This window comes from Cyanistes caeruleus, chromosome 5, assembly GCF_971803275.1.
Source record: "Cyanistes caeruleus chromosome 5, bCyaCae1.hap1.1, whole genome shotgun sequence".
Classification (NCBI taxonomy): Eukaryota; Metazoa; Chordata; class Aves; order Passeriformes; family Paridae; genus Cyanistes; species Cyanistes caeruleus.
In genome coordinates this window covers 54198298-54209199 of record NC_141705.1, presented here as the reverse complement: position 1 = coordinate 54209199, position 10902 = coordinate 54198298, and positions in this window count along the sequence as shown.

Below are 10902 nucleotides of genomic sequence, written 5' to 3'. Positions count from 1 at the left end.
CTGCTGGAACTTAAAAATTGAATTGTGTTTATCCTAGGCGTTTTTCTTTTTTTGATAGCAGAGTTCAACTGACCATTGTTGGTTTGTTGTGGGTGGTTTGGAGTTTTCTATTTTGGGTTGATTAGTTGGCTGTTTTTGGGTTTTTCTGGAGAGGAGGGTCAGGTGATAAACAAGAATATTTCTGAGAATGAATGCTGGAATATTGATCTTGCACTAGATTAATACAGGGATGCTGTTCCAGGATAAGAGCTGAGAGATAGGATATTAAGATTGGAAAGTAAAAAAGAACTCCCTTAGGCAATGCAAGAGATGGCCTAAGAGTTGCCCATCAATTTTCAACACTTCCATTTGACTCCAAAACATAATAATGGACAAGTCTGTGCTTGTCAAATATTAATGATCAAAGTCCTGTCCTCAGACACCAAGCTACGCTTGCAATTAAGTAGATTAATAACTTGCAGGTTGTTAATGATACACAGAAGGGGTCTGCAATTGGTGCTGCTTTTTAAGCTCAAGGGTCTGATATGTCACTGATGTCAAATGCATAATTGCTGTTGGTATTCCTGAACTGGGATCATTACCTTCTTACCCTGCTGCACAGCCAAGAAAGATTGGTCAGTGCCATTTAGTATGTTGTTCAAACAGCTACTTCCTACTTCTGGACAAGCTACTGGGTTTGTCCAGGCCAGTAGATGCTGCTGGGTGTGTTTCCTTTCTGTTTTGGGGGAAGGGGAGGGAGGCCTATGGCATCCTTTTTTATACCAGAGTCTTTTGTGCAGGCGCCACTCTCTCCAGGACTCTTCTTTGGGCACTGAAATAGCACATGAGAATGAACTAGCAAAGAGTTTCTCTGACAGTTCTCCCTGAGTGTGTGCCTGGGCATGGTTTAGCTGGCACTGTTAGGCACATCAGATATACTCATGCTTTCCAGAAACCTCAGAGTATCTGGAGTAGGTTTCAGGAGAGAGGCATGGATCACCTGAGTTTGATTTGTATGCACCATTACAGTAGACTGTAATGAGCATCCTGAAGACAGTCTTTCTTTGGCTCAGGGTGAGAAAGCAAGATGCAATATTTGGGCCCATCTTTTGACTGCTTCTGGCCTCCTCCATTGCAAACAGACCCCTGCTCATAAGTGCTAATTCCTAGCAGCTGCAGAGTTGCAGCAGTTGGAGCTGGACTTTCCACAGACCCTGCAGAGTCATCTCTAGAAATCTGTGCCAGTCTGACAGCCTGATAGGTCTGTGCTTTTGGTGGGACTGAACGAACAACCCATGAACTGACCCTAAAGCTGGGTAAAGTGCAGTGTAAAGGACATGTGCAATGGGTGGGCAATGCTTCTCTCTGCACGACAGATAATGCAGATGCACTGTAATTGAGAGGCTGTTGAATGCTGCAGCAGAGCTGCAAATATTTCAGTCATTGATCTTTTTGTACCATGATTGCTATATATTACATATTTTTTGCAGCCCTCCTAGAGCCAGCTGGAGAAATAGATGCTATAGGCAACTTCTGTTGGTTTGATCACATCTCGATAGGAAATCAAAAATTCCAGACAACTCTCAGTAGAAAATGTCTGAGAGACTTTAAGCTTTCCTGTTACAAATGGAGCTTTACAGTGACAAAGGGAACAAAGTCTATGCCACTGCACTGATGCTCTGAAACTGTCCTCTGTAAGGTGAAAAAGAAACCTGAGGCATTATTAGAGAGCGCTGCTTACAAATGGCTGGGCTACAGCAAATTTCCAGTGTACTTTGACATAACCCTCAGCTTTATTGTGGTTGCACTGGCCGCAAGAAACCTTGACAGCAGATTTGATGACTGATATTTCTGTTTTATTCAGACATTTTATTTTATGCTTGCTCCAATCATCCGTTGAGGAATGGATTAAAATTCAAGCACCATAGGATTGCTTGGACAGAAATAGGAGTTCAATAAATGTCATCTTTCATGGCACAAAATTGACTGTTTATAGGGCTAGGCCTTTGATTCAACCCTTTATTGAACCTTGGTTTATGCTGATTGAAACCTTTGCTGATGACTTAGTATAGAGAACATATGTAATGGCCAAAGCTTTCTGATTGCCCAGGGCTATTTATAGAAGTCTCTGTCCTATTTTGAAAAGATCTCTGCACCAAGCACTCTGAAGTCCTGATGTCCTTCATGGAGTCTTGAGCTGCCTTGTGTTATGGAAACAGCCTCTTAATACTTTTAGGTGCTGAAGGCAAAACTTCACAGTAATTCAGGGATCAGAGCCCAAAAACGTCATTACAAAAAGCTGCCGGCTGAACGCAAGCACCAAAGACGCTGCCTCTTGAAGTACTGGCTTTCTTTTTCCCTAAGGACTTCAGGGAAATATAGCTGTGACTCTCATGTCCAGGACTGACCCAGTTCAAAATACTGTCCTTGCTTCACACTTAGTGCTCTTAGATCCTTCCCAGCTTCCCTCAGGGTTTCATGTGCACAGCACTTGCTAGGCTGCTGGGAGACAAACCCAGTCCTTTTTCATTTTCAGGGGGATTTAAATCCCTGTGTTTGGCTCTCTAAAAAATGTTTTGGTGAACAAACAATTCTGTCTGAAATTTCTTCATCTTCTGTGAAGTTATATTCTCAACCCAAGCCCACTCAAAATATTTCCCCCGTTTTATATTGTAGGGGGGAGCCCATCTCAAATAACCTGGCAGGTCAGTTGATTTGGCCCATCTTCCCTGTGAATTTCTGCATTTTTTCTTGCCCTCTATTCCCTCTGCCACGGTGAACTTTTAGAGGTTGAGCCAGAGGATTCTCAGCTTGCCTTGGGGCATCTTGTCTCTTTCCACTGCAGCATAAGATGATTTTAAAGGTCATTTCACCAAGATGCTGCGGCCTGCATTCTCCTCCAGGCATAAAGATAAGGCGTAAACAGCGAAGTCCATTTGCAATGCATTTAGAGGATGTAGGACTCTTTATCTTGTGAATGAGGGAAAAAGATGCTAACACTTCTGGCTGTGGATGTCAAAGAGAGGCTTCCTTTTCATAAGAAGATATGGCCTTCCACAGAGTTTAGCCCTGAAGAGGAACTTACCATTTGAGCTTAATTTTCTCACAGCCATTTACTGCAGCAGTGGAGAAAATGAGAAGGGATTGTCTAATGGAATCCTTCCCAGAGTCTCAGTCCCTGAGTTGTGGAAAAGAAAAATACATTGAACCTTCATCATATACTGAGGTTAGTCTAAGAATATAAGTCTTTCCACGAATATCTTGATCCTTTATTTTTCCCCTGAGGGTCTGAGGCTGATGCTTTTGAGCTATATAGACCCTGCTGCTTAAGTCCTCTGTGCCTGTGTGGTAAATATGACGTGGATGCCTTGAGGTAACTGGGCTGCAGCAGTGCATTATCTCTCACCAAGGTGTCCCTGGAGGACTGGGCAGTGAGCTGAGGCTTATCTCATCCACTGCTGCATACTTCACTGGGAGCGCTTTAGCTAGCAGTGGGAGCACTTCTGCATTGCTCTGCTCGTCCTTCCATTAACAGAGAGAAACCTGAACTGCTTTTCATGTCCTGTTTCTTGCTAGCCATTTCAGTGGGTAATTCAGCACACCATTTTTGCTCTTTATCTGCATTGATTCTCATTTAAGTGGTTTTAACTAAACACCGGAAGTTTTATGGAACGAGCCCAGGTCCCAGTGTCCTCATGTTTCAGGTGACCTCTACACAGGTTGCTTGCACTGTGACTGCCCTCTGCTCACCATCCTGTAGAGCCAAGTCCTGGACATTCTGTTGTTACTCAGGCTTATATTCCTAGCTGAATGTTCTGCTGAGCAGTGTTGCTTTTACCTGTTGGCACAGGGATCATCCAAAATTGCCTAAAAAACATTTGGCATCCTAATGATCAAAAATTTTAATATTATTGCTGCTTCCAAAGACAAGCTGCTGTAAGATCAGTTCCCAAGATCTCACACAGTATTCACAGAATAGCATAGACAGGGCAGCCAACAATAATAACAGAACTGAATGTGTGATTATTCCATTCCATTGGCAAATTTGAAACTCCCTCCAGGATTAAAGCCGTGTATTAAATCACCAAGAAGGGAAACATATTGCTTGCAGGAGAAAAGCAGAAGTAGGAACCAAAATCCCTGAAAAATTTCAGGCAGTATTTTTGCAAATATTTTAAGCAAGTGAAATGAGGTTACCTCCACAAGCTCCTCTTACTGTTTTGGAAGGAATCTGGGGAGCAGAGGCAGTGGGATTCACTGTTGGGTACTTTCAGATGTGCTAACCCCATTTGCTGCAGAATATCATCAATAAATTCATCTTCCACTCATTCCTGCTTGTTCATTTTTGCTACTTTCTCAAACAGAAGAGAGCTGAGTTCTTGAGACCAGGCTGCAGAATTGCACAGGTGCCACATCCTATGTAATACAGTTCATTATTCAATTGTGTCTAGCCCCTTGATATCAGAAAATGTTTTATGAAGGAGACAGTAACATCACTCCTTGTTAAATTGCTCCCTTCTAAGAGAGCTGAGACATTGTAAAGCAATGTTGGATTTTTATGCCATTGCACATAACAACCAGAGAGGATCCAGGGAACTCTTTTAGGAGCTTTCTTTCCTAAGTGTAGGAAAGGCATCCTTGTTCCTTCTCCTGATCTGCTGCCACCCTCCACCAGCAGGGGAACCTGTGCATCCAAAAACTGTGTTTGCCTGTAGTAGTTCTGAGTGGGGAATGGCACTATTCATCAGCACTTTTATGGTTCCTTAAATATTTCATTATAATCCTGTCCATCCAGCTACTAGCAAACAGAACCCAACAACCAGGAAGAGTGTGTGTGTTCTAGAAAGTCTGGTCCTGATTGGAAAACTAGGACTATGGAATAGGCAGACACTGGTTTAAGAAACAGAGCATCGTTTTTTCTATGTCACAGCTTATGATAAATACTTGAAACAGGACTCCAAGTATTTAGGTCTGAACACAAATATGAAGATATGCTACGTTTGGAAAAAATAGAACAGGATTTAAAAACCAAACAGATTAAAATCTGGAGGAAGTAGATCCTTGAATGTAAACTACTCATGTTATTCAAAGTTGTGTCTAAAGTGTCAAGAGCTTCTGGGCTAGCTAATAAAACACAGCAAGTAAACATGGGAAAAGGTGGAGGTACCTGTAGGGTGAGAAATGCACTGCAGTGCACTTTGGAAGGCTTAAGTCAAGCCACACATAATGCAACATTCTTCACTAATTACAATTACCTAAAGATAAACCTTGTCAAATTTCCCTAATAAGAGATCCCTTTAAAGTTCTCATTTAAGAACTTAAATATGTACCATGAAAATCAGCGAAAAATTGGAGAAAATGCAGGAAACACCCCCCCTCAAAAAATGGGCTGAATGCTAGAGGAAAGTTCTGGTGGAGAGAGAACCCTAACTCCATCTCTCCAGCTTACAAAAACGAGTTGGAGGTAACCTGATTTCCACCAAGGGACCTTTATGGGAAGAAGAAACTAGGCACTAAGTGGACTCTTTAATCTTACATAATTGATTTCAGTAATGTCTACATCATGTCTTCCTGGCACTATAAGGTAGTAGAATTAAAACTGACTGGAAAATTTCTGATGAGATGGTTTTGAATTGACACCTGGAAGGTACTGGCTTTGAAAATTCTTTTGATGAGAAGTTTCTCAAGCTCCAAAGAGTGTTTCAAGCCCAAACTAACGAGTCTTCTGGAGTGCCAAAAGAAATAAGCTAATTGTACGAGATATGGAAAGGAAAGTTACATGCTGTCATAGCACATAATTCATAGGAGTTTTCCTACTGCCTTGTGAAAGAGAATGTCATCAGCTAAGCTACCTGCAGGTCTGGGAAGTACCTCTTGACCCTTTTCTTTTAGTCTTTTATTTTCTCCTCCTTTTTTTCTATATTGACCTTCCCCCCTCCATCATTAACACCTTCTCACAAAAACAACTGTTCTCAAAACATAAAAGACCCTTTCAGAAACATCCATGCTGTCCAGATACAGGACAGAAGGTTCCTAAATTCAAGAGGGTCCCAGGGTAGGGAGACTATTTCCTGCAGAGCTGTAGGGAAAATGCCAAGGTAGTTCTTCATGCTGGTTGTTGTATGGTTTTAGTTGAAGAAGATGGATTTTCACTGCTTACGATACAGGCTCTGAGGCCCCTAAGGCAGATGCAGTAATGTGAAGTCATGCTCATCCAGTGAATTTGGTTACAACACCAGTTGCACTCCTCTTGGAACAGCATTCTATAGAGAAAAAATTTCCTATTCAGGTGGCTTCTTCAGCAGTTTATTTATGCGCCAGTGTTTCAGCAAACATCTTGCTCCTGGCACATTCTAAATAAGGCATTTTTCTTGTAAATAAAATATTGATTGATCTAACAAAAAAGGCTTGAGTATATATTGTATAGCAGCTCTAATAGAGAAAAGAATGTCTGTGAAAACAGAAATAAATAAAGATTACATGGTATTTATATGAAAAGAAAGGTGTGACGTTCTGTGAACAGCAAAGACCAACCATCCTTGGGAGAAGACTGGCAGCAAAACTAATTATTTAATGTATAAAACAGTGCATGCAAAACAGGGCAGATTTGGATCTAAATATCAACTTAATGTCTTATTTCAGGAGGGTTTTGAGCAATAAGACTTGTCATCTGTAAGCTAACAGCTATCATGGGATGATCATTTTTTATGAGAATTTATGAATTATCATTTTTCCCTTTTGACATCATGAGTTAGAACACACTAATCCTGTTTCTTCCTACAGTAAACAAGGAATGCTCCTTTGTCAGTTTAACTGATGTACTGTAACTTTCTTCTTCCCCTGCAAAGGCTTTGTAAAAGGAAGTTTTGTTTGCTTGTTAGGGCACCCCAAAATACAGGAACTCTGTGCTGTGCTTATAGTTTTGTTCTCAAAACCTTATGCATCAAAACACAGTGACTGTCTAGGTTTTATTCACTCTGCCCTGTGAAGCTGAAGTAGCTGTGAAGGGTCCAGTTGTGTTCAATCAGCCAAATAGGAATGAGAGCTCAGTCTGGGCTAAGCACGCACAAACTCACTGCAGTTCCCAATAGGTTTTCCAGTTTGTGGAAGACCTTTCAGTTCACACAGTTTTGCTGCAGCAGGGAGGAGCTGTCACTTCCTGCAAGTCTGTATTTTTCCCAGCTGCAATCAGTCATGGAGCTTATTGCATTCTGAAGGAGTGAAAGAGTAGGATAAGGATTCCGTCAGAGCTGCAGCCTTATCGTCATATATGCCAATTGATATGGTTTGCACAATATCTGCTGGAATTTTTCAAGGAACCAAAGGGAATTAAATGCCTGAGGGCCATTGGAGAGCAGTTAAAATAGGATACCTGTGATGAAGAATTTTCAAAAATTTTTTGTTTGTGATTTGTCTTTTCATTAAAAATGGCACACCTGACTGACTTTCTGCTTGCTGATCATCCTGAGACTTTATTGTCCAGAGTGCTGAGTTCAGACTGCTCAGTCCAAGACAGACGTGTTGACACTACAGATAAAAATAAGCACTGGTTTCCCCTCCAAAATGGGCTCAAAATGGAGAGCATCTGAGAGGAGCATCACAGGAGGCTTTGTTTGACAGCAGAGTGACCAGAGTTGCTTACAGTCAGTCTGCTTCTTACCAAAATATTCTGTGAAAAACTTGCCCCCATCTACAGCTGATTGGCTCAACGATTAAAAATTCAGGCTCTTCATTGGGCTGTAACAGTTACGTGCTTAGACCACAACAAAGTGAAGCCTTTATCCTCAAGGAGAATGAAGCTGTATTTTATCTTGCACTTCCTACAACCTATTGTCCTGGTATAGTTCCCCAGTTCAGTTTGTACACGGCAGTTTGGTGTGTCTGAATGCTCAGTTTTCTGTCTTTGCAAAAGGAATTATATGGGAAAAATGTTTCTGTTTGATAGAGTCTGTGAACTTTGGAACTTGAAAACTCACCTTCCTAATGCTGTGAGTTCCTTGATGTCCTGAAATGTTTATGTTTTGGGAAAAAGACTGGCCTAATTTGTAAATGTTACCTTCTATCCTAGGTCTGGGAATCCTCATCACCTCTTTCAAAGGAGTGTTAAGCAGAAATTCTACTGCCTTGTTCAGGCTGGCTTTACCACAGAACTGTGCTTCCTTTTTAGTGCTACTTTGAAATATTCACTTGCAATTGCACTGGCTAAGGTGGAACTGAGTTTCAGACAGTGTAAATGGGTTCAGCTCCACTGCCTTGTTAAATTTGTGCCTGCTTATCTTAAGAAAGAATCCAGCTCTTGTATTGTTGCAAAACCATACAAGGTCTTTTTTTCTCGTTTCTTATTTGTTTTCACTGCTAAGCAATATTGGAAAAATAGTCTGAAATTAATACTTTTGCATCATCACAAGTTCTGCATTTTGAATATGCATTAAAATAAACTTACTGTGAGATCTCAGGCCAACTTAAAGAAAGCTTTGCAAATTAACAAAATTTCTGTAAAGCTTTTTTTTTAACTTTTTTAATTGAGCTCTGTTTTCACTTACCCATCACAACAATAAAGGGATACACCACAAAGAGGATGAGTACCTGGGATTTAGTCATAGTGGAATTGCCCCTGGCATTTTTCCTTCCTTGATTAAGATTTTTTTTGTATACATGTCAAAAGAATTTAAAGCAGATTTCTCTTGGGATTTTTTCACTGCTTTCTTTTTTTTCTTTGGTGCATATCTTAAAAACATGGCAGTAAATTTTCTTTACATCTAAGCAATGCCCAGTTGCCTGCAGCCCTTTCATTCATTCTTGTCTTGCCGTGGAAAGTGGCTGGTTTGGTTTTGGTTGCTTGCAAGTATCCTTACTTCCAAATGTCCAAACTAATCTCCTATCAAAGCTGATGTCTTGTCTTTAAAGAAGTAGTCTTTGGAATTTCAGTGTTATTATGGGAGTCAAAAAAGAGAAAAAAGTTCTAATGAAACTATTTCAAAGAATTTTGAAAAACAGTGCAGTGGGGATCTTTTTTCTTCTCTAGCAGTTTTCTTTCATCTTCTGTATCAGCCTCATTTCCAGAGCTGATGATAATTGATTAGAGTTTCCATTTCTTAAATAGCCTTAAGAAAACATACTGGCATCCCTGTTCCTCATTACAGGATTCATATCAAGGCCTGGGTGACCTTGTCAGTTTTATCTGTGTTACAGAGACACTCTCAACCGTCAGGGAGATGAAAGCTGCACGATAGAGAAGGATGATTCCTTGAGGGAATGCTTCCATGAGATGCTTTAGCATGTCTGAATAGGAGTGGCATCTTGGGAAGGTCTGGAGATGTGCTTGTGGCTAGTGCATCTGTCTATGTGATTTTCGACAGGAGATTTAGGGCAATGTGTGCCACTAGGTGCCTTGGTGTAGATCAAATGACTGTCTGGGTTTTTGGTTTTTTTTTTTCCATGGGAGATCAGGATGTCTCTTAAGTGTGCATTCCATGCTGCATCTCCCCATAAAGCATGAGATATTGTACCATTTTATCAGTCATTTATGCTAAATAGATTTAAAAGTGATTCTGAAGTACTGCTGCAGCAGTCAAGGTGGAGGACCTTGAGGACCTTGAGGGTTGCATTTCATTTGCATTTCAGACCCTTCTTGGAAAGGAAGGTGGAAGGAGCCAGTACAAATCTAAAACCATCAGGCCCTGGTATGTGGTGTAAAATCTGAATCTCTAGAAAAAAGACCTAGAGATTTATACAGGCCTGGGAACAGCAGCACTGAGGTATTTTGCAGAGCATAGGTGTTACTCATACTGTCAGCAAGGAAGACTCTCTGAAGGTAATCTCGAGCGCGGTGGTGCCACAATGAAATGTACAATGTGGCAGTTACTCTAGAAGGATATTTAGAAGTCTCTCTGCTTCAAAATAATATTGGGACTATATCTGCTTTAGTGCTGTAGAGTGCTCAGGTTCTCTGGTGATGAGGAGCATGTGGCTAGAAAAGCTAAACAGTGCTTTAAAGCTCAGATCACAAAGGTCTTGCAGCATTAGAAATTGCTAAGCATCCTGAGTGTTAATGTCTTAAAGGGAGACCAGATGTTTAACTTCCTTCTCAGTTATCTATATTTATACTCCTGATTGGAACAGGATAAATGTTAAGAACAAAGACAGTAACAATGCCCATACTGCAGTGAGGAATTACTGAAATATTTAAATATAGTCTATGTGGCTTTTTCGAGGGAAGATTTTTTTTTTTGCTCTTAAATGTCATGTTTTCCTGCTTTCTCTTGTAGGACATCTTTTCTTGGACTCACCTTTTGTAAGCTCTAATAGCATCACAGCCCTAAGATGCACAGAGTCCTCTGTCCCCACTGTCCCAGGCTGACCTGCACGTGTCCAGGGCTGCACATTCCTGAGTGGCACAGTTCCTTAGGCTGGGGCATTGCTGTGATACACGTCATGCAGGTACCTTAGTGTGCAGCTGGAGTGCAAGCTGCAGTCTGTCCTGAGGATGTCAGGAAGTGACTGGAGGCCATGGCAAGGGGCTGTGACCTGTCACTGACCCATTTAACAAAGAGTAAAGAAACCTGTCTGACTCTGTGTGTGTGTGTGTGTGTGAGGAGTGTGGGGAGTCAAGCTCCCATGGTGAGGGGGCCTCAGTCCCAGCAGTGACAGTTTTTGGTGATGGGAAGGGGACTGACAGAGTGGATCCTGACTGCTCAGACAGGAAGGTTCCCTTAACAGGCAGGTCCTGGTTTAACAGCTGAGGAAACAGACTGTTTTTATAGTTTGTGAGAAAATGGCTCTGAAATGACCACTGTGTAGAGATGCCTCCTTGATCTGGCACCGCTTTAGTTCCAATAACTCGTGTTCAGAATCCACAGGTTTTTAAAAACAAAAGTAGCTCGAGTTTTCAAAGGTTAATACCCACTTAATATGTTCATGACT